General features: G+C 39.7%; 1 protein-coding gene across 2 annotated transcripts in view; it reads left to right on the plus strand.

The window, feature by feature from the left end:
* Positions 1 to 24,325, plus strand: part of PTK2 (protein tyrosine kinase 2) — a 230,891-nt gene that overhangs the window by 14,717 nt on the left and 191,849 nt on the right. For both annotated transcript variants that reach the window (XM_054191983.1, XM_054191984.1), the window contains exon 2: positions 963 to 1,021. The gene's annotated coding sequence lies outside the window, so the exon portion shown is untranslated. The remainder of the gene's footprint in view (positions 1 to 962; positions 1,022 to 24,325) is intronic.

Below are 24,325 nucleotides of genomic sequence, written 5' to 3' on the forward strand. Positions count from 1 at the left end.
CATTGGATTCTCTTCTCTTGTGGAAATCTTTCAGTGGCCTTTGTGTGTGGGAAAAACTTAAATAGCAAAGGTGTATGAAGGTTCAGAAGCAGTTCTTAACAAATCGATTTCTGAGTGCTTAATATGTAAGCTTAGGCTTTCTACTGCTATCGCCTTTGTCCCTGTAGTATATATTTGAGAGGCAAAAGAGTGAAAACAGCTAGCAAAATAGCAAAACCAACTCTGTAGATTACTCAGCTCTGCAATTCTTTCGGTTTGATCATTCCATTTCAGAAAAAAAAACCCAGAACTCTTCCTGGACCATGTATTACATATGTGTTTTGAGCTATATCTGTATGTATTTGTTACTTCAGTGAAAAACTGGCTTGGCTGTCCTGTGATGCACGTACCCCGAGGAAATAAATGCTTTTAACTAGTTCCTCCCACACACTACTACGCTTCTGTTTTTTTCTTCTTTTCCCCAGGGAAGCAATCTTCCTAATTCTAGATCTGGATGCTGCTAACTTTTTCAAACACTCATCAGGGTTTTCAGTACTCACTGAATTGTTGTTTCTATTAAATGTACGTTAGCTATATGAACGGTTCTCTTCATAATCCTTCTTTAACCTTCCTCAAAATACCAAACCCATCAACTTGTGACATTTTTTAGTTTCATGGGACCTACAGGATTTCTGGCAACTTGCTTTGTAAGGTATCTATTTTGAGGTCAAATGTAAGCCCCTGGCTTCTACAAACTTCATTTGTGTTTGGTTTGGTTTCTTTGTTGTTTTTTTTTTTATTTGGTTTTGTTTTCTAAGGGCCTCTAGCTAAATAATCTTCACTTGTAAAGTGCATTCCTTTAGAAGGTTATTGTGCCTTCATGATAAGAATATCAGTTATTTGCTGTTAAATTTGTTGGATATTTGACTACTTCAATGTTAGGTCAAGAAAATATCCTAATCAATTCTAAATGTTTGTTTCAGATTTCATGTTTCATCCCTTGTTGAGCACCTGCTGCTAAGAGCTGGAAAAGCTACTTAAGGTATGTGGAACAGCTACTGATTTCACTTCTGCACAGCTTCTTTTCTGGGTAAAATGATTCAAGTTGAGATTATATTCTTTGTTCTTCCCTTGTAATTATTGTTGAAAATACAGATTTTTAAACAGTGGATGTTAAAATGGAATTTCTTGGTTTGTCTTTTCCCCTGAGCCTCCTAGAACTGGCCTTTCTCTGACATCCCATTTATGGCCCTTCTGTTCAGCCTGAGGGGTGCAGAGGTGTGTAGGCCTGTGCAGCAATTGATTTATGGCGCGTGGGAGAAAATTGTAAGGTGTTTTCTCACCTACCAAAACTACTTAGCTGGGAATTGTCTGACCAGACCGATGTGCTAGCTTTGGAGGGAAATAGTAATGATTCTCTATTTTCACATTCTGCTTTTCTGTAGTACGTGAAAATTTATTTCAAGCAAAATCTTTGCTGTAGGGGCACCTAATCCTCAAGTAGTTTTGCTATAAGCAGGAGTAGAGAAGTTGGATAACCGTGGAAGCTATTTCTGGTCTCCTTTTTTTTTTTTTTTGGGAGTCCTTGTGGCCCCCCTCCCGCCCCCCCGGTGAATGGTTATATTTGCAAACCTCAGTTTTATTCCTCATTATACTTAGTATTTCTGACTTCTACTTTTATTGGTGCTGACTTGGAATAGTCTTACATTTGAGTGTGGGTAGAATAATTTATGTGATCCTTTTTTTTTTTTCTTTGTTTCTTCTGATTTGGTGTTTCTGTTGTGGTTTTTTTGGTGTTTTTGTGGTTTGTTTTTTTTTTTCCTTCTACAGCCTTCCCTGTGGCTGGTGGTCTGGGAGCCTGTATTACATTATTTTTTCTATTTCTTAGCCTCTGGCAGGTAACAAAGTTCATCATCTGCTGCTTCAAGAGCACTTTTGTGTCTAATGTGCTGATGTGGAGAACTTTATGTAGAACTTCTGTATCACCTGTTTTAGGTTGTGTTAATGTTCTTGCCTGGGCTGTAATGCACTTGAGAACAAAGGAAATGTGGCATTTCAGGTGGACATTTCAGACTGTTACCTTGCAATTTAACTTCAGAGTGTTGCTTCTCCAGGATCTCTCCATTTTTTCACCCTCAGGAAACAGCAGATGGTCACTCAGTGTCTCCTGACTATCTAAATTTGCAGGTGCGGATGTCTTTATTCTTCAGGGGCTTTTTTGCTTAACTTCTTACTTCATGAGTGCTCTGGATGTTAGTCAGCCTTTCTTAAACTTCAGTTTTCAAGCTTATGGCGACTAGTTGCTTCTCTTTTCTAATTTCTCCCTTCCCTTTTCTGGTATGGAATGATGTTTGTATTACGCAGTTAGTTTTTCAAAGGAATTCCATCTACTTTCACCACTCTGAGGAGTAAGTTGAGTGGTTTAAAAAATAGTAGTCTTCAGTTTTGTCACCTAAACTGGAAAAAACCTGAAGTACTTCAGTTTGAACAAAAAGCACCAGTACTGATATTTTTATAAATTAGGGCTAAAATTTGTCACCTTATGTATCATGTTGAATCTGAACTATGATTCAGATGGGCCCCCAGACATTTTTTAAAATAGTGTTTGATTGCCGAAAACTAGTAGTGTGACAAATCCAGAAAACAAGTTTAATTGCATATAGAGGCCTACAAATCAGACCTGTGATTTCAGGTTTTTTAAGCTTCCTTTCATTTTGCTTGACCTTTTAAAAGGAACAGCTATGACTGTCGTGATGTCATTGGCAAAAAAGCACATGTTTTGTGAACTGAAGCCATTTCTTCCTTGGGATACATGGTTTGTAAAAGGCTGAAGTGAGTCATATCCTGGTAAAACCATGACAACTAAGTATTTATTAGTTTGTTAGGTAAATATCTTGCAGTACCTTCCTAGATAAGACTTTATAGAAGACCAGACCTGTGAATAACAAGGTGGTGAAATATAATGGCAAGTAAGAAGAAGAAACAGCAGAAGATCTTAAATGTAAATTGCAAGTACTTCTGACTTGTCAGGTTTACATTGAAGTATGTGTATTTTTTCTGGCTGGGGATTTGGTAGGAGGAAGAGATTAGTGCTACTTACTCTTTGAAATTGGTATTATATATGCAAATACTGGAATGACAGTTCCGGTGGAAATAACAGAAAAATGCACTGAATCTCTTGCTTACCCAGTGCTTCATAAACTGTTATTGAAAGTCTTATATTCATATTGCAAAAATTTAAGCTCTTATGTATATTATAAGCTATTCGTTACATGATTGTATGTTTTTTTCCACAGAACCACACCTTGTTTGGTACCAAAAACATACTTGTCTATTCACTGTGCTCTTCAAGCCCTTCTCTTACAGGATGGATTTTTTCCTGTTACGTTTGCCATGGTAGTGCTGGCTTTACCCATTCATTTTATGATATTATTAGTATCTGTATTGGATGGAGCCACAGAATTTAGCATAAAAGGCATCAATTTTAGGTCTGTGCTCAGGCATACCATTTTTTTGTTGTAACACTTAAAAGCAGATCTCTCACTGATTTGAATAGCACCGGAAAGTACTTGGCAGTTCTGTGTTTAACCCCCCGAGACCCCAAGTCTCAGGTCCATGAAAGAGAAAAGCATGGCGATTGCAGAAAACTTGACTAAATGACTCTGCTAAGATCATCCAGAAATCCTGAATGCATTGATGACACTTAATTGCTTCAGCTCGTATAGTATTTTTTGTCATCTTCTGATGCTGGTTATTTACTCTGATTACTAACGAATGCAGAAGACATGTATCAATAGGAAGGGACTATGAGAAACAGGGTTTTTTTAGCTTTATAATTCTGATCTATTCCTCAGGCCAGTCTTTATGCACTGAATTTGTGCAAGGGTTTTGTATGTACATGTAATTGTACGGGTATTTATTGCGTCTGTGTTTTCAAAGGTGTCGAACAGCCATTGACAGTAGGTGGTGCTAGCAATTCCACCTAACATGCGGCTTCCAAAAGATGTTCTCCTGACTGTATCACTGCTGCAGGTGACAGCAGATGCTTTCCAACTTTATGGTTTTGTTTCACTTGAAATTAAACTGGTATTTGATGAGCAACTTTGTTGTATCCAGCGTAGCATTTGTTTCTGGCAGATTGATATATTTGTGTTCCTTTTTATCTTTTACAGTAAGAAATGCTTCCTTAATGAATTCTTTTAAAGATCCATGATTTCTGTAAATTTTGGATGTTATGCTTGTATTCTTGTTTTAATACATACAGGGCTTTTCCCTTCTTAATACAGAATCTGTTTCAAAAGATTTCAATTTGTGCTTAAAACTGTAAAGAGTAACCACTCTGTTCTCAAGTGTCAAGATAGTTAATGCACATTGGTTGTTGCCAACAACACCTGTGTGCTTATAGCTCCTCCTGGCTTCTGAAAGGGGAATTTTGCTGGGCTTGTTGTCTGGTTTATTATTCTGGACTTTTGGGGAGTTGAGAAAGATCTACTTTTCCACCAAGGTGATGGTAAACTTCAACTTCTTCCAAGCAGGCCTGGCTCACAAGCGTGTGTGATTTCACCAGTGACTGAGTGCAGAATCCGCTCTTCTGTCTGGCGGGGTTCTTGCTGTGAAGGGCTCTGCCTGGATGCAGTCCTGGGTAAAGTGCTCTAGGCAGCCCTGCTTTAGCAGGGGAGTTGGACTAGATGGTCTCTAGAGGTCCCTTCCAACTCTGAAATTCTGTGATTCCGTGTATTGGCAGCAGAGTTTTAAAAGCAATGAATCTGAATGTAATGAACACAAACTATGCCATGTGGTGCCTAATGCCTTCCTGAACTCCGTCCTGGCCTTTGCTCAGCATAGCTGGTTCTTCCTCGGTCTGTCCCCAGAGCAACCGTTGTCTTTTACATAAAAGTAAGTGGGCTAGGAGAAATATATTTTGGTGCTTTCGATATCCTCCTTAATTGCCTTGTCTCTCAGTGGAGTTTAATAAAACCTCAGCCCGTTTGGATTATCTTGGAATATGTTACCATGGTAGAAAGAACCAGGGTTTTAGTCTTCTCTCTGGAGGTGCCAAAGGTCTTCTATATACCAAAACAAATTATTTGTTTTGGTTGCTAGCCCTTCTGGTAAATGTGAATAGGGAAATATAAAGCAGAAAACAAAGTTTGACTCTGTAAATAGTGCTCCTTTGTAATACGACTTGGATGGATCTGTAGTAGTACATTCTGGTGATGCCAGGAATAGCCATGTAATGCTGCTGCTACCTTCCCAGCTGTTTAAATTGCAGATTTCTGAATGATTGACTTAGTTAAGTATCCATAAAGCTTTCCCCCATACATCAAGGCATTAGCCTGTACATGTCAGCATTGTTTCAGCTTGCAAATGTTGAGACCTTTTCACAGAAAACATTCTTCTTGTCTTGGGGCAACTATTTATTTTTTTCTTCATCCCAACCCTGCAAACACATACCTGTTCAAATTTGTGCAACCATGTTGACATGTTCAAATCGGTAAGAGTAGTTCTTCTATCTGAAGTCAAGCATGCCTATATGTATTTTTTTTTGCTGTTATGGTGGTAGGCACTTATAATAAAGACGGATGCAACCCATTTTATTGGTGTAAAAAGCAAAACTAACTCTGTTTCACTATGGCTGTTCTGTTCCATCCCACTAATGTATTTATCACTTCTCTAAAAATAGACTTAGAGCTTTTGGGAATGCAGGGTTATATTTGCAGTAAAGTTCGCTGTAGCTCTTATTTCTGTGAGGACACTTCACTTGCTCACTGGTAGTGTATAGTAGTCCTTTGATCCTGTATTTTGGTTAATGGGTTAAGGTCTGTACCTCCTGTTATTTGCTGGAGGAAGTACACAAATCTGTTTAACACCGGCCTACGAAAGTTTCTAAAAGCAGCACGTTATTCTGAATCATTCACCAAGACCGTTCTTTAACAAAATAATCAATGATAATGTGCATCTTGCTGCTTGGTGGTAGAATTTTACCTTTGCAGTGTGTCCAAAGTTCAGACACTTAGTGGATCAACTTCACATCAGCCTTGCACCTCAAAGTGTGTTACCTGCTCATAAAAAGAATACTTGAAGAGAATTTTCTGAGAGCATCAAAAAGTCGAATTCAACTCAGACTGTAATCTTTTCAAGGCTTGTAAATGATGGTTTTTATCTGTAAATTGAGTTAGACTTGCCAGGCTTCCTGTTATCCATTGTGATAGTGTTTGGCATTGGAGTATGCCATCTTCAGTTGCAGTTGTAGACCAGGTTGTAATGAGTGTCCTTACAAGAAGAGGAAAATTAGTGGATACAAAGGTACTAACAAATAATAAAATACTGGCCAAAAAAATATTGGCCAACTTGATAGGCAGCAGGACCAGCAAGTGACAACCAAGTTGCCAAGGTTGGTTTGTGTGTGCTGTAGTAAAGGAAAGATCTGGTTTTATTTCCTGGCAAATGTTCATGGGGAACTTCCTCTGAGGAGAAGCAGTCTTGAGTGCACTTCCTGAAATGTGTTTTAATTAGCTGCGCCTGAGATGCAGGGAATTTCACTCCTCAGGAAATTCAGGGCTTATAAATACTGTGCTGAGCCCAAAACGGGTCCTGATGTTCTAGCCTAACCCTTATCGGCATTGTAGAAAGTGAAAAGATTACTTGTCTCCCTTACGTCTGGCACCCCTTGTTCACAAGTCCCAACATAATTTTAATTTTTTATTTATTTTTCCTTTTCAGTCTCGATAGTTCCTGCTCACTTTTGAGTCACTAAAATCTCCAGATTTTCTGTGGTATTACTGTCTTGCTAGTAACCTCACTTTATGTACGCACGGTTGGTTATTCTTACCTACTTGCGAAGCTGGTGGAAAATCATGCGATAGTGTTAAAACCCTCTGATGTGATGTCTTTCCTTCTCATGTATTTATAAGACACGTTACCAGTTACATGTGAACAGCCAGTAATAAATCCTTTCAAATTGACCTGACTACCCTTTATGTTTAGATGCTTGTAGATAATTTGGTTTGCTTATTCTTTTATTTCTTTGGGACTTTGAGTTGTGTAAGTCTTTCTAATGCATCATAATTCTTCAGATGCCAATTTCTTTTGAGACTATTAAGTGTTGGAAGTAATGCTGTGTTTTCATGTGCTTGAATGTCATTAAATCCATTTACAGTAGCAGGGATTGGCAGAAACAGTGGTTTATTTTTGATTGTATTGTGTACCATCCACACGTACTGCTATCTTGGGTGTAGAGTAGGTGACTGTCAGAAGTGATGTGATTTCTTTTGTTTTTTTTTTACTGGTAGCTATCAATTGGTACTTTTTTTTCCTGTGGCAAGAAGTAAAGCAGGCAGCTTGAATTCCCTGTGCAAGACTCTGGACAAATGCTGCTTGGACAGTGTTTCCTTGCTAATGAGGATGAAGAGGACACGAGAAGGCAATAAGAGTTTGTAACTGCACCCATAAATGAATGCATTAAATAAGATAGAATTCTGTTCTAAGAGAGTGCCTTGATGCCTAGCAGAGGTTATTAATAGCTGTTCCAGGTACCACTGAAATGCTGCCCTTTAACAACATGCGGAAGGTATATTGTAACACAGTTCACTCCCAGCTGTATTGTGGAAGGTGCAGGTTTTAAATTGCTAACCAAGATTCACATTTAAAAAAAAACAAACCAAAAGAAAAACCAAAAAACAAAAAGGTCACTTCTTACTTTAGAAAATAGTATTTAGAATGTGGAAAGGAAAAGGGCATTTAAAAAGTCACAGTTGTCAACAGGACTCCACGTTTCGCATTCCAGGTTATTTTTGTATGTATTGTAAGCAGGTGGTTGTGTTGTCATTTCCCTCTTTCAGGATCAGGCTACTCAGTTTAACTTTCAGGATAGGACGATGAAAGTTTGGCAGAATCATAGTAGGTGTTAAGTTCCAAAGGAATTGGGGCAGCTGTAATCATGGAGTTCTTCCTTTCAGCCTGTTCCTTTATTCTAAATGATCTCTGCAAGAGCAATATCCAAAAGGAGTGGTAGGTTTTTTCTGATAGTATAATACTCAATGTGTTTTAAGTTTCTTCTGTTTCTGGAAGTCTTTGTGTTGTTTTGCTAGTAGTAATATTCCTGGCAGTCTGAACCATGTTGTATCCTAGTTATTTTAAGCAGAACAATTCAGGTTGTGCTCCTCTGCCTTCAATGTGTGCTGACTCTTACAAATCACTTCACACGTAAACTTGAGTTGGACTCTTATTATGGTAAATAATTTACCTTAGAAGCCTCTGCATAATAATTTTTGTTTTTGAAAAACACACAAGCAAACAGGACAACAATTTGCACCTCCTTTTTGCATGGTGTTAGGGGCTATGTGTTAATCCTTCTTTGGTACCTTAAAAATTCCGAAGCACAGGGTATATTTGTATCCAGCCTGAGCCTTGTGTTTCTAGCTCTATGCTAAATCCTAAATAGATGTGACCCTATACGAAGGTGGTCCTTAAATAATAACTGCTACATCTTTTTGCGGGGAGGCTTTCTTGGGTGGCTTTTTCTTTCTTTTTTTTTTCTTTTTTCTTTTTTTTTTTAATTTATTTTAAAAGGCCCGCTTTCTCCAGGATATCTTGTTTAGATATAGGTAGTCAATGAAGAATAGGACAGACATCTGGTGAAACCTGGGCTTCAGTTCAGAGGTTTCCTGTTCATAAGGTTTGAAGAGGAGCCAAGCCGAAGCTACCTGGAAGATTTACTTGGGGGGGTGTGCGTGTGTATGTGTGTATAAACATATGTGTATGGTGTGTAACTTCCACCAGTTACTCTTAATATTTTCCTTCAAAAAGTAGAAGAGTTAGAGTTCTATACTAAATCCAGAGTTCAAGTGACATAAAAATTACCAAATCCTGATACTAATACAAGGAATTAATATTTTTGATATTGCTTTTGGTAACAAACGCTTCACTTTAGAGACATAGACATAAATGCAGCTTTCCCCCAGGAAAGGAGGAAGACATAAGGAAAACAGCAAGTTTCGGTGCTTAATATAGTGATGGTCTCTGTATCCATAGTGATGACAGCAGAAAAACCTGCACAGAATGCTGCTGCCATCACTGCACTAATTGTGTACAAGCAATATGAGTAATATGGGTCAGAAGATGCTGTTTTAGCTTTTCTAACTGAAACTCCCACTTGAAGGTATCCTCATACAAAGAAAACCTGTGATGGCCACATTCAGGGGAGCATCACAGATTTTAAAAAGCAGCTGAAATGCACAAATACAGAGTTAATTATTCTTTTGGCATGTAACGCTTTTCTGCATCCCCTAATTCTTAGTGGGCAAAGTGCGGAAGTACTAAGGGTTGGGGCGGGAGGGAGGGTTGCATTCAATAAGAAGGCTCATCTGTTCTTAAATACAAGAGTACATAATCCCTTCTTCATTCAGATTCCTCAGCTGGTTTATATTTTTAAAGAAAATATTTAATCCCTAAATTTGCATCTGAACTGCAAAATATTTTCGTCCGGAAAAAGTAATTTCTATGTTATTTGAGTGAGCTGGGTGGAGTTTACTTTAAATTTTTTACTTCAGCATGAACTTCTTTTCCCCCCTTTCTTCAAATAATTTTTCAAGATAAGTTAGCGGGAACCCGAGAATATTTGAAAAACAGTTTGAAGAAAAGGCCCAAAGCTTGACCTCAGGTCTAGAATTTTGCTCTCATAGAAGTTATAGTTAATTACAGAAGATTATAGAAACTGAATGAAAGACTTGTTGCTCTTGGGGATGGTGGAACTACCGTCTTTCTCAGTCTTCTTAAGTGGCAGCAATGCAGAAATTCTGCAAATTGGCATATTTCAGTTAATGTTGGTTTCCATCTCAGTAGCATCCATATTTTCTGTATAGCTGGTCTGGTGCATAGTTGAGGTCATATGTATTCTGTTCAGGAAATCCTAGTAATTTTGCATTTTCTTATTAATACTACTGTGTCATTAAAATTGCCTAAAATGTGTTTCGAAGCAAGGACGTGTCTTGATTTGTCTGCGGTATCTCAGATTTCTGAAGAATGCAGAAATTTGAAGGAGGGAAGCAGTCGGGGATGTGAGCAGCCCAAGGACAAGGAAACCTCTCCAAGCCCACTTTATTCCCTGTGGTAGAAAGAGAAATATGTGGGGGAAAAAAAATTGGTTTTGGATTATGCAAATAATGGCACATATCTGCCATTTGTAAGTTAAATGGGGTGGTTGTTCCCAAAGTTTTGTTATTTTTTTTTTTAGTATCCCCTGCTTTTATGTTGAAATATTCATAGTATATAATTGCTGAGGCTGTTGGTAGTGCATATTGGTATTTATTTCACTTTGTGGTTTATAATATACACTTTGTAGATAACTTCTGTTATATTTTTAACTTCTACACTGACTGCAAATTAAATATTGATTTGTGCATTGCTGGTTTTTAAGCTTCAAGGCACTTCTGAGCTGTGGTTAATTGATCTCCAACTCCATACTTGAACACACAGTGGTAGTTCTGAAAGCAGGGCATCTGAATTACAAATTACTGTATGTTTTACACATGTGGTTCACATATTTAACTGATTTCACAAACTTCAGACTAGCTTGTTTTGCTGTGCAAGTTACTCTTTGAAGTGCTTGTAAATACGAAGTGAAAATAAGGATAGAACAAAATAAGAAATAAGCTGCTTCTAACAAGTTTTCTAATATAAAATTAATGTTATTTATGTGTGAAATATTTGGAAATTCCATGTTCTTATTCATGCTGTCCATTTCATGGTATTCAGTTTTCCTAAAAGTCAGACCTCAATTTTCTGGAGCTTTCTGTTGCAAACATTAGTATTTAGCCAGTAATCGGGGCTGTAATCTAGTCCGTGAATGTTCCCAGCATAGGTTTCTCCTAGTTTATTATCACAATTTATACGTGTGAATTAAATTTCATCATCTGTTATGGTTTTCTTAAATGAGAGAATTTTGTCCCTATAAATACTTTTTTTTTTTTGTGGCTCTTGTGTGAGGCCATATTATTTTAATCTTTTATGCCACACATAAAACTTTAATCTTCTATGCTACGCATTTGAATGCCTGTTCCTGCTTTGTTCTTAGTCTGTGATAGGACTGTTGCCTTCCATTTGAATAACATACCTAACTTTAAAGGGTGTTGGGATGGAGGTCCACCAGGTCCCTGGTCTTGGTCCTAACGTAAAATTTAAAAACCCACCAAGACCATAGAGGGCAACTATTGAGTTCAGCAGTTGTAAAGAGCTGCTCATTACCTGGAGGTCATGTCTCTGGTGATGAGCTGATAAGAGTTAGTGTACCACAGGGCGACTGACTTAACTCTTCAGCAGGTAGAGTGCATGTTCCTTGTTTGCTCTTTCCTCTTTGAGATGTCCTTGAAAAAGCTGATGTCAGGAGGGAGAGTGTTGTTGGCCTTCGGGCATCAGGTGTAGTAGGTTGACTCCATCAGCCCGCAGTTTATAAGGAGAGAAGGTGTCCATTAATGATCTGCACGGAAGGGAGCACATTGGAACCATTTTGTGACAAAAGTACTATATTGGTGTACCCCAACTGCAAAAGCAATATTTTGAATGACTTTAGTTTTTGGATTTGGGATTGAGGCTGAGAAGAAAATGGGGAGTTAAGTCCTGTGGAGACTAAATCTTGCATGCCTAAATAGAGATAAAGTCCTTAGTTTCTTAGTCTAGCTTGGTATTTTTGTACTTTAGGGGAAAGATGGGCGAGTTGGAACTTTTTATTCTCTTAGCATTCACTTCTTAAAAAGCCAAACAAGATAGTTGTTTTTTTTTTTTTTCTTCAAGCTTTTCAGAAATAGATGCTCTGGATGTAGGACAGGTCAGAAAGGTAAAACTTGAGTGTTCTTGCATTCATGTTAGTGCTTTGGAAAGGGACCTCAGGGTGAATCATGGCAAGTCACTGCTGTCTGCCCAGCCTTCAGTTGCACTTTGTGATTTCTGAAACAATATCTCATCAATTTCTGGACTTTAAATATTAGAGCTGTATGTAATTGCCAAATCTGTTGACATTGTCTAATGTCTACAGACAGATGTGAAGATGTCTTCCTTGGAAAAGGAAGGGAAGAACATGAAATCTTTCAGTATCGTTTTTTCTGAAGTGACGTAAATGCGTTTTAGCTAGTGGACTCTAATCGTACATTGTTGGGATAAGCCTTTTTGTATATGTTCTCTGTAAGAGGTAGGTTGACCCAGACAATGTCCTTTTTCCCTGTACAGAACCTCTTGGACAGGATGAAACTGTTAGAATTCATGGACCTTAGCACCCTGATATCACGCTTACCTTCTCTCCACAGTCATGTTCTTAGTATCGCCTGATGTTAGCCCATTTTCCTTATTAATTACAATACTGCATACCACCTCTGTTACAGTCTCCCCCATGCTTTTTTGGCCATAAGCTGGTTCCTACCAGACTCAGCACAGAGGCATTCAGGCTGCTGACATCAGCGTGTGTACATGGTGTCCCCCAAACTGGTACACTTGGAACTTTGAACCAGCCACAGCTCTAGGATGCTTGTTGCCAGCTGGTAGCAAGAAGGTGGGGTTGGGGCTCGGGGGCTCGCCAGAATGGCTGTCAGGAGGTGGGTAATGGAAGGTCAGATGAGTTTTATGAAAGATTTGCTAGTGTACAGGTGTCTGGGGATGAAGGGGTCGCACTGGTGGTGGTTGTGCTTTCTCCTTGCTCAAGGGTGTTCTGCACACTGTGATGGTGTTGAGTATGTGTGTGTGTGGGGTTGGAATTAGATGATCTTTAAAGGTCCCTTCCAACCCAAACCATTTTCCCATTCACCCAGTCCAGCCTTCCTGGGTTACTGGGGAATGCTTTAAGCCACTGGCAGAGCTAATCCAGCCAGATCTGCTGCAGCGATGTGAAAAGTTACTGCTCTGCTTTCTGGAGGTCAGAGTTGCTCAGTTTACCCCAGATTCTTCTAGAGGATTTCTGTGGCTTTTCTCTTAGCTGTAGAAAGAGAGACATGCTCCATAGGTTTCCTTCTGGCCTTGTGACTTTACTCACTGCTCTGTGATTCAGGAAATGGGAGAAAGGAGATAAATTGACGTACTTAAATTGTGTTCATTTGGCAGCAGGGTTAACATCCCTGTCATTTAGGCTGCAAATAATTCATTCGTTCTTTGAGCTTCCTCTGGTTTGCTCTGAGCTTTCAGTATCCTGTTGTTAAGAACTTGTGCATTTCTTCTGTGGGGCTGCAGCAGACAAATCCAAAGTAGAAATTATTTCAACTCCAATTCCGTGACACGTTGTTAGCATCTGTGGCCCAGAATTCCTTTGTACTGTCACAAATGCTTAATTTGCAGAATGGTGAAATAAATATTAACTGTACCAGAGCTGACGCCAGAATAAGTACACACTAGAGTTCTTTAATTTGATCTCTTTCTGCATATCAGCAAAGATGTATGTGTTCAGAAGTTCCTGAAATACCGGCATCCCTGTGCAGTAGCTGGATGATTTTGTGCCAGAATTACTTTAGCGTTCTCAAGCACACTTAAGTTCACGTCCACTTGGAACCTGATCAGATCTTGAAACAGCTTGCACTGAAAATGAGTCTCTCTGTAATAATGATTGGAAATTCGAATAAGGTTTTTAATTTGGACATTAAGCCATTTTCTTTCTCATTTATGCTTCAGGCTTGAATTAGAATGTTTGGGGTTTTTTTGAGGGCCAGTTTTAGGATACATTCATCAGCAATTCGGAGAGGGAAGATTGAAGAAAAGAGATCTTGATGAACTCAATATTGCTTCAATGTTTTGATTAATTTTAATTTTTTAATAAGCATTGCATATGTATTCCGCACATTATGGGAGACAGAAGATACTGTTACCATGTGTTCTAAATAACTTAGTCTGCGAGGGGTACCTGACATGATAAATTGAAAACTAGACTGTAGTGTAATTAAATGTTCACCATCTTCATGTTACTGAGGTTGAAAGTCCGTGAAACAAGTGTCAGTTCAGTTCTAGATAATCACTGTCACCACGTTTAATCCTTTGTTCTTACTCTTGAGGGATTTGGTGGCATCTGACTTTGTCCAGGTTGGATCTGGAGCAGAGAAAACTGGATGGCTTTTATAGCTGGTCTTTCCTTCTTCTGTGCCCAGTGAATGATCAGAAAAGAAAAAGGTTTTTAGAGAATAGTCCTCAAATAGTTTATCCTTGTTCGAAATAACAGAAGAGGTGAGCTGGTGTTGGTTTTTCAGGCACACGGAGTGGTTGGGTAACGAGTAAACTACAATATCAGTGAAGAATTTAAAAAGCTTAACAATGTTTTTTCTTGGTTTAGACTTTATTATTGTTGCTGTAGTTTCCTACAGATTATATCGAGGTACAAAAGATTTATGTTTTACTGCCTCCTAGCTCTCATTGCTGAGGCAAAAAGCCTACATTTCTTCTGTGCGCTTCTTTGTGATCTTGAATTCTTATCTTTGTGCAGAAAATATTTGTTCACTGAGTCCAACCTACACAGGGTTGTACCAAGTACACTTATATAATGAGGATCTTTGTGGTCCTTTTCTGTTTATTCTTAAAGGTCTACGTCGTCATTTTCTTTATTTCTGCCAATGCATGTTACAGCTAACTTGCTGATAAGGAGTCATTATACGTCAACAGTGTTTGTATTCACCATTAGTATTGCATTTTATGTATCAACAAAGCAAGTTCAAGTAAAATGTAATTGTACAAGTGTATACACTATATGATCCCTTTGCATAAATGCAAAAAGCTGTTAGTGGAATATTTGCCTGTGTGCTTTTCGAGTCAAACAGCACTGTTTCTGAACATCAGCAGCAATAGTAAATTTCAGACTTTAATAGTAGATGCATCTTGTATTGGATTTTTTTTTTCCTAGGAAGTCACATCTAGATACAAAATTATGGTAGACTTAAAATCAATTTAAAATAGGCCTGCAATACTCTGTAGTACTTAAAGGTAAGCTAAGTCAGAGTTACTAAGGGTCTTAGTGATTTTTAGCTAAGACAGTAATGAGCGTGTTCTGTGAGCTGCGCTCCGTCAGGATTCCTTTCCTCGCTGCTGCCATTAAAATTGGCTTGTTCGTTACTTGTGAGGAAAATTGGTTTGACAGCCCTGAAGGCAGAAGTGTTCGTTTCGCAGTACAAATAATGCCGTCACGCCATCGCCCTGGCCCTGGGATGACAAGAGCTGCGTCTTGGAGAACCAGCTCCGGTCTCGCCCCAGGACCATTTGGGTACCTCCAGCTGTGGGGCCACCAGGCAGATGTGTCTCCTGTAACATATGTGAACTTACAGCTTCAAACCCTTGGGTGGACCTCCAAACATTCTTACACGGCAGCTTTCTGTCAATGTTTTTTGGTATTTCTGTGGATAATGTAACTAGTTTAAATAGAACCTTAACAAGCAACTTGCAACCCTACACAAAATTTGTCATCTCATCTAAGACGGCAGGGACCTGGACCTAGAACTTGTTCTGTTCTGCCCCGTGCATTTATCCAACCTGGTTTTGGCCAGGAACCTACACAGGAGAGGTAAAGTGTATATAAATTGAGAGTTCTCTTTGCTGTCCGTGTTCTATCTCCCTGGTGCCTGTGGAGTCTGTTAGTATGTAGCGACAGGACAGGGGGCAATGGTTTTAAACTGAAAGAGAGGAAATTTAGATTGGATATCAGGAAGAAATTCTTGACTGTGAGGGTGGTGAGACACTGGCCCAGGTTGCCCAGAGAAGCTGTGGCTGCCCCATCCCTGGAGGTGTCCAAGGCCAGGCTGGATGGGGCTTGGAGCAGCCTGGTCTGGTGGGAGGTGTCCCTGCCCATGGCAGGGGGTTGGAACTAGATGATCTTTAAGGTTTCTTTCAACCTAAACCATTCTATGGTTCTGTGAAATAATATTTTATGAGATTTTTACCTTAAAAATCGCAGTCCTGGCTTGTGTAGGAGGTGCAACTTGAGTTATCTGCTGAGGAGGTAATTGCAATGTTAAGTGAAAACCCACAGCTCTTGGACACATTATTGAGTCCACAGACTATAGAGTTTATAGCATATCTAATGTTTATCTGCCACCTAAGATGTAATGAATCTTAAATCTTTCTGCAAGTATTTCTGGTGGTCTTAATCTGTTTCATGCCAGAGGCAGAGAGAAATAATGCATTCAATTTTGTCAAATTAAGTTTTTACTGTGCATTAAATTGATTAAATAGAGCAGCAGATTAAGGCGAAAAATACTATCTTAAATAGCAATTCAGGACTGATAGAATCTTAATGATGCCAAGCTGAAATTTTGCAGTGGGTTTGTGGCTATGGGAATCCATTAATCATGTATGCTAGACTCCGCGGGCTGCTGTGTTAGAAACAAACTATTTGACTTGCTGGCTTTGCTGAGATGAGTAATGGCCGCGTTTGGAAGTCGCAGCAAACAGAATACGGAAGCCGCACGCATGATGTGTTCTGTCAAGCCAACTGGGTCTCCTGTTTGATCATCCTGTTCTCGTGGAGAACAGACGTTGTTGGGGGTTTTTCCTTTTACACGAATGACAGTGTCTTTTGAGAGTCGCTCTCCGACGGCTACATGACAGAAGCAATTAGGAGAAGAAAGCCTGTCTTGTGTTGTGTACTGAAATTCTTCTGTCTGCCGTCTTGTTTTCCCCCACTACCCCCTTTTTTTCCCTTCATGATCCAGTTTTTGTCAGTCATCTCTTTTGATTTCTTTGTCCTGGTGTATATGTGTTGTTTTCTTTTGCTGTTTTTTTTTTTTTTCTGTTTGTGGTTCCTCCCCACCTCACTTGTCATCTTTTTTGTTGTCTTAATTCGTCCTCCATTTCTTTTCCATCTGGAAAACTGTATAACAGGGGACAGAAGCAGAGAAGCTGGGGAAAAGATTTATTATTTTTTTTTCTCTATTTCTGCTGGTGTGTCTGCCTTGCATGGGTGTAAAGGGTGGAGAGAACTGACCAAACACAAACGCTACTATCGTGAAACATAGCAAGAAAAATTAATAACATCAGTTTAGATGAATGCATAATACATAGCTTTATAATTACTCTTTCGCCCTTTCCTGATTTGTTGTCTTTATTTCTGTTGCCCCTAAATTCCTATTTCAGACCCTGAGGTAGTCTCTGTGTCTTTTTGGCTTAAAAATAATTACATAAGCTTGTGTAATGATAGAAATAATGATGTTTGTTGTCATCTTCTTGCTAATTCTCATTGCCCTGTGTCTGCTCTGTTCTTTGACAAATAATTTATTCACTGTAGATGGTTCTTGAAACAACATGCCTTTGTGACCTAGGATTTGGAAAGCTTTTTTTTTTTTTGACTTGAAAAAAAACAACAAACCCACCCCAAAAACCAAACAAACAAGAAAAAACCCCAAACTCAACCCACTAGAATTACACTCTGCAGCGTGTTGTGCCTCCGAAGAGAACAGAGTTGGAAGCGTTGTAATTTGTGTAAGATGCGTTAAGACTTGCTGAAACAAGATTCCATTAGAGGAGTCTTTCCTGTGCCTGTGGTGGTACATTTACTGGAAGTTTGGCCCACGGAGTGTGCTGTCCTCTCTTCTCTGCTATTTCTTACATCGTTAAGATCCAAAACTGTCATGTCTCACTGGAGAACTGATTTCAGACTCTCTGTAGCTCTGGCTGCAAATGCCCAGAGCCAGACGCTTGTGGAAATGCCCGTTTGTTGTGAAGGGATGTTACGCTTCGCTTTGAGGACAAGCTCTAACTGCAGAAAAAATTTATCTCCATCCATACTATCAATATTAGACTAAGAAAACACCATTTTTTGGGGGGGTAAAAATAGATTTCATCTTGTTTATTGGGGCAGATTTCTGTACAGAGCAAAACTTCTGCAGCTGCTGTCAAGCTCGCTTTGAATGCCTTGCAGTAATCCCACTGAGATCAAGAAAACATTTTATTTTTTAGGCAATAAGTAGGTTAGTCTTTTCATGCATGCAAGTGTTAACTTGGAACGCCTCCCCCTTTTTTTTTTTTTTTTAGGTAAGTACAGTGTATGAGCAAAGATTATAATCTCTTAAACTTTTGACAAACTACTTTGTGTGTGTTCTTTCCTGGAAAGCTGTCCTTTAGGTTTTTTCCTTCTCCCTCCCTGCGTGCTGGCTGCATTGATTGTCTTCAACCTTCTTTCACTCGTCTTGAATGTTCTGTAACTTCAAATGAAAAAAACGTAGAACTTTAATTCTGGCTTCTGAAAAAGTGCTGTAACAATGGAATCCATGTGTGGGCCATAACCATGGAAACGGCATAATTTTACAGTGGTGGAACATGAAGGGAATGACTCTCCCAGCCTTCTAAGAACTTGTCTTTAAGAAAAACCAGCCCCCAAAACTCGCAAAATATTGTTTTAGTATTCCAAAAAGAAACTTTAAGTAGTTTTTTGTTACAGTGTTAGTCTGTTACCCTAAATCTTCTTAACTAGTTATCATTTTAAAACAAAAGGAAAAAAAAACACCTGAAACCCCCTAAAAAAAAACCCAACCAAACACCAAACCACGCCTCTACCCCCCAGAAAAAATCCCCCCAAAAAACCAAAACAAACACAAAAAAACCCACCCAGACAAAAAAAACACTGAAGAAAGCAGTTTTTTCTTACATTGTGTTCGGGACTCTGTAACTCCATTTGAGTTGTTTGGGGTTGGTTTTTTTTTTTTTTTTTACTTTCCTCCCATCTCTCTTGTTTTCTTGGTTGTGCCCTTGGTGTTTATTTCTCTACCTAGAAAAACATTTATTTTACATTCTGAAACATCTACACGCTGAGTTCCTGTCACACCTAGAGTGCAAAACGGCTTTACTGGCATGCAGTGCTGGTTTGTATTTGAGTACAGGAGCTATAAAATCCTGTCACCTTTTGACAAGGTGGGTGACATGGGGTGGCACACGGCATGTCACGAGTCCATCATGGAAAATGACAAGGGAAATTCAATGACAGCAAGCAATGTCAAGGCAATGTTTTGTTTTGTTTTTTTTTTAAATACTCCACTAAACCTATCACTTCTAACAACAAGCACTCTGTACTGCAAAGGGAGAGGAGCTAGAAAGGTGTAGAGTGCACATCTATGGTTTTCCCTAAGCTTGCCTGAGGGCCTGAATTGTTAGGTTCATAAAATGTCACAGTACTTCCATCAGGAATTACATGATCACAGGTCATAGTGCTGGGGATATTCCTGCTAGATCTGAGCCATTGCCTGCACAGAGATGTCCCGCCTTAAACGTCTTAAGTGGTTTTAAAGTTTCTTGGGCTTGTTCAGAGTTAAACACATCTCCTTTTGCTGTAAGACATGAAAGGATAACATTCCTATAAAGTAGCTGACATTCTTGAAAAAGCACTTCTGATTGAGTAGATATTCTTATAGGTCATATCTAAAGCTTGTGGCTGTCCTACATCTTTACAGAGCCATGACGGGATGTTAAGAGCATGAGACGCTGCTGGATGAAAGCAGGGATCCTCCAGCCCAGCAGTGTGCCTCAATGGCCGCAGCAGGTGGTGTTTAAATAGAGTTTGCACGCGTGGCCCTGTGTGTCCTCGGCATCCCTGTGGCATCAGGGATGGCAGCCGGTACCTCCCTGACTGGTCCTTCTCATCTTCCCTTGTCAACCTGCTGTGAATCTGCCAACTGCCTTTGAGCTTGCTGACGGTCCCTGCCTCCACACTGTTCTCTAGCAGGAACTTCAGGAAGCTCACTGCCAGCTGTGAAGAGAGGCACTTGTACTGGTGTGAAGCTAATCTCCAGTAGTTTCCTCAGATGTTTCCTACTGCTCACGCTGGTGGGATTTGATGAGGGTGGTGCTGCGTTGATTTACTTTTCACAGAATCCCAGAATGGTAGAGGTTGGAAGGGACCTCTGGAGATCATCTAGTCCAGTCCCCCTGCCAGAGCAGGGGCACCCAGTTCAGGTTGCACAGGAACGCATCCAGGCGGGTTTGGAGTGTCTCCAGAGACGGAGACTCCACCACCTCTCTGGGCAGCCTGTGCCAGGGCTCTGCCACCCTCAAAGGAAAGAAGATTCTCCTCATGCTGAGATGGAATTTCCTGTGTTCCAGTTTGTGCCCGTTGCCCCTTGTCCTGTCAGTGGGCACCACTGAGAAGAGTCTGGCCCCATCCTCTTGACACCCGCCCTTTAGATATTGCTCAGCATTGATGAGATCCCCTCTGTCTTCTCTTCTCCAGGCTGAACAGCCCCAGGTCTCTCAGCCTTTCCTCATGAGAGAGATGCTCCAGTCCCTTGATGATCTTTGTAGCCCTCTGCTGCACCCTCTCCAGTAGTTCCCTGTCCCTCTTGAACCGGGGAGCCCAGAACTGGACACAGTACTCCAGCTGTGGCCTTCCCAGGGCAGAGTAGAGGGGGAGGATGGCCTCCCTCAACCTGCTGGCCTTTAATGTACCCCAGGAGAGCACTGTCCTTGTTGGCCACAAGGGCACATTCCTGCCCCATGGTCACCATGACTCCAGGTCTCTCTCTGCAGAGCTGCTTTCCAGCAGCTTTCCTTTTTCTTTCTTTCTTTTTTTTTTTTTTTTTTTTTTTTGGTCCCCCCCCTCGCTTGTAAGCTCTGTCTGAATTCATTGTGAGCCTTGTGTCCTCCCAGCTTAGAGCGCCCAGGTTTCATAGTCTGGCTGTATATGGCAGCTGCTCCATCCCTCGATGCCTTCAGTTGCCTTCTAGACCTTCTTGAAGTCCATTGTGGATTCCTTCTGGTGCAGAGACCAGAACTGAACACAAGATATGGATGCGTTACTGTTTTGTACAGTACCGTGTTTTAAGTACCATGTTTTCAGTACCCTTCCTAATGATACACAACGTTTTATTGCCTTTTTTTGGTCAGCTACTGCTCTTTGAGCTGATGATTTCAGAGAAAACAGTGACTCAGCCTTCCTCCCGCATTTGGAACTGGAGAAAGTGCAAGTGTTAAGTGGTTAAGGAGGTATTGCTCAGAATATTTTTCCCCTAGATGCATTACATCACGTCTATCTGCTGTCTTTTAGCAACTTGCTTCATTTTGTGGGATCCTTCTGGATATTTTTCCCATTGGCATGGCTTTTGTCTACCCATAAGAGCTTAATGTCACCTGCAGATGTGGAGATTTCACTTAACCATTTTGTGATGCTGAGTTAGTTCTTGGGGATCTTACTCCAGTCTCTTCTCTATCCCTGCCTCCCTTCCCCATAGGCAAAAGGTGTTTATAGTGCTTGTGGAGATACTGAGAATAAATTCTTTATCTGAGTTGCTCAGATACCGCATGTTCTGTAACTCAGTGTGTAATGAGATTGATCCCACCTGCCCTGAGTAATGATTGAGTGATTTCTTTTGCTCTTCTTAACCTCCTTGAATGTAGAACTCTTTCATTTAATCTCTTACTGTTCAGTATTTCTGGTCTAAAATTTGGCTACTGGTGGCTGGATAGGTAATGTTGTTCTCTAAGCTCAATGATGCTGTGTAAATGAATTTAAAATTTCCAGCTGCGTGCCCTTTCAGTTCAGGGCAGAGTTCAGCTGAGATGAAGGAAAAAGCCTGTGAATTACTCTCGGCACCTTAATGAGAATTTGGGTTTGTTTTGTTTTTTTTTTTTTTTTTTTTTTTTCAATTTAAAAAACTAGTATTTAACAAGCATAAGGTGAGTGATTTAAGAGGAGTTTCTCCCAGTGGAAGAGGGAAAATTGTGATTGAAAACTTGAAATACTTTTGTAGATGCTATAAACTAAGGAGGCTAAACCTTGCTTTTGTTTTTAAGTCAGGGTGAGTGGGAAGCCGAAGGCAGGTATAAACAGAAGACTGAGGCGAGTGAGAAGAATGCAGCAGTTAATTAGCCACTGATTTGTCAGTTACGGAAGCAAATATAAACTGAACGTGTTCCTGAGGTACAGGACAAGTCGGCTGATGCTGACACTTGTTCTGCTGTAATAACATTATGCTCATGCCTGTCTAAAGCTATTTGAAGCACGTCAGATATGGTGATGATCACACTGTAAATGTGTCTAGTACGTATTTTGTCAACCAAATATGTAATCTGAAAAAAAAATAATGTTAGTGTTCTGTGCAGTACTTCTGTTGGTCCTCTAACTTTTCCTTACTTTCATTTTGTGTTGGTTCTTGTGATTCAGTGGCTGCCGCTTGCATTAAAACTAATAATTGGTTAAACAGAACTTCTCAAAAATATAATATAGGCTGTGCATATTTCCCAAGGAGGGTCTCATAGCGTTCTTGGCTGTTTGCTAGTTAACCTTTTCAACTCATGCAAATGAAAACATTAAATCATTACTGCTGATATTCAAAGTTGAAACCCAGATTGAAATAAAGATAATAAAGGACTACAGTGCAGCGTGAATCTCCTGTGGAGGAGAGTTGTAAACAAAAGATGTGTGATTTTCTACAGACTTTCTTCTGAACTGACCAAGCTAAAAAAAATGCTGGCAAGTTTTGTGCACGGAAGCGTGTCTGTCCCATAATCAACCCCCCCATCTCTCCCCATGGTAAGAGATAAAAATTTACAGTTAATGGTGGATATTCAGCTGCTGCTGTGCCGAAGGCAAATGCAATTAATATGTCAATAGGGGGAAAAAACTCCGTCTAAGCAAGCAAATGGTATTTTTAGTGCTGTTACGATTGACTTACGAATACTGTGTCAGGTATTGGTGGTTGCAAATTGGGGAAGCTACCAAAAGTAAAAATAGTTTGAGCATTCAGAGACTTGTGAGGATGATCAAAGGGTTAGACAAATGGGCCTTTATAGCAATCCACTTCTGCGCCTCATTCTACATAGCTAATATAAGAAAAAATTTGATGGAGTTGCTCTTTAAAATTGCCCTAAAATTGCCTTAATGGGAAATGATATAATAAAGGGCTGTTAACATTCAGCTCTGCAGCCTGCTAAATTAGAAGTAGGTCAGATTTAGGTTAGAAATAAGGGATGAACTTTTAACGATGAAGGAAAAAAAGTACACGTATGGGACAATCTAATGGGTGGTTTATGTAATCTTTTAATCATATTGTAAAACTTTTGAATAGCTTTTCCGTAGTGGGTGTGCTGTCAGAGTGAATTCATCGTTATCTCCAAGGTCTTTGCTTGATGGGTCGGATGATCATGGATAAATCCTTGGAATGGTGATAAAACGGTGTAATTTTACAAAGCAGTTTTTTTGAAAGGTGACTTGTGTTTTCTGCTTAATTATTTACTCTTTAAAAACAGGAAAATATTTTGACATAGATGATGAGATCTCAACTTCATTAAAGATTAGAGGAACATCCAACACTCTTTTTATCCTGCTGGAGAATGATAGGAAGGGAGACTTCCAGGCTGTTGAATCCAGCCTCTAAGGCAGCATCCTTCAGCATCAGTCGCACAAAGGCTAATAGCCGAATACACTTGTGTATTCCTAAATTATTTTGGTACCAGTAGATCAATAGGAAAATTGCATCTTAAAGTTGATTTTGTGATATTCCTCGTTCAGTCGGAAGGATTGTTGCGGAATGACATGTGCTACTTGGCTTCCTGGAGATTGTGGTTTGTGGTTCCTTGTGTGCTGCGAGCCCTTACTCCACACTGGAATGAGAGATTGGTTCATGAACTGAAGATCTGAAGGCATTTCAAGAGAATACTGTTAGATTAGAGTCAGACAGTTCCTGCTACAGGAGAACAGGATTAAATTTCTTGTGGTCGGCCGCTTACCACAGCTCTGGAAGGAGATCAGTGCTGCAGACGGGGTGAGAGTCTGAGCCTCTGTAGTTGTCCATGGAGCCATATTCTCGTTTTACCTTGAGGTAGGAACACGAAGCTCAGAAAATATTCCTGTTTTTGATGATTAGATGTTACTCTTGGAAAGAAGATGTTAAATTGCGGCTCCATTTCCAAGAAAACATTTGAGGAAACTGCGATGCAAAATGCATAGTTTCATAAAAACAAATATAGCGTTAGAGATATCCAGTACTCAAGGCATCCTTAAATCATAGAAAAAACTATTTGTGACAGGATCCACAAAGTCTATTTGAGGACTGTACTGCCCAAAACCATCTCGGTGGGTACAGCAGTAATTCTTTCTTTAAAATATAGGGGGGTTTGTGGGTTTTCTTTTTTTTTTTTTCTTTTTCTTTTTTTTTTTTTTTTTTGTTCCTCAGTGAATTCATATAGCAAATTGGTTTACTTGGAAAGTTTTTTCTGGCTAAGGAACTTTCTTATTTTGTAGCACCTCTAATGTTGTTACAGCTTCTTTCCTGTTCTGTTGTTGTCATCTGTGTATGGTGTTAGCAGAAACCTTGGTTGGAACAGACCTCTTGAGGCCATCTGCCCCATCCTCCCACTATCTATTTGGGATAAAACCAGTTTCCTTGAGAACTGGCTTATCGTTACAAGA

Source organism: Rissa tridactyla, chromosome 2, assembly GCF_028500815.1.
Source record: "Rissa tridactyla isolate bRisTri1 chromosome 2, bRisTri1.patW.cur.20221130, whole genome shotgun sequence".
Classification (NCBI taxonomy): domain Eukaryota; kingdom Metazoa; phylum Chordata; class Aves; order Charadriiformes; family Laridae; genus Rissa; species Rissa tridactyla.